We start from the raw sequence: 498 nt of genomic DNA on the forward strand, positions 1-498 counted from the left end.
GCCAGGAGCGGTGGAGCGGCGGAGCGGCGGAGCGGCGGAGCGGAAGAACGGGAGAAGCGGAGGAGCGGAGGAGCGGAGGAGGCCAGGGCCAGGAGCGGAGGAGCGGAGGAGCGGAGGAGCGGAGGAGCGGGAGAAGCGGTGGAGCGGAGGAGCGGAGGAGAGCTGAAGCCCGGCCGACAATTCGCCTTGAGTCCCGCGGAGGAGCGGAGGTGAGCTGAAGCCCGGCCGACAATTCGCCTAAGTCCCGCGGATTGGGAGTACCAGGGCCTGGAGCCTGATTCGCTTATGTCTGGCAGTTGCGGAGGAGCGGAGGAGAGCGGAAGCCCGGCCGACAATTCACCTAAGTCCCGCGGAAGGGGAGCACCAGGGTCTGGAGCCTGAATCGCTTATGTCCAGCAGTTCAGGAGTACCAGGGCCGGGAGCGGTGGAGCGGCGGAGCGGCGGAGCGGCGGAGCGGAAGAACGGGAGAAGCGGAGGAGCGGAGGAGCGGAGGAGCGG

Source organism: Fistularia commersonii, chromosome 14, assembly GCF_037954325.1.
Source record: "Fistularia commersonii isolate RoL2024-O1a breed Wild chromosome 14, RoL_Fcom_v1.0, whole genome shotgun sequence".
NCBI lineage: Eukaryota > Metazoa > Chordata > Actinopteri > Syngnathiformes > Fistulariidae > Fistularia > Fistularia commersonii.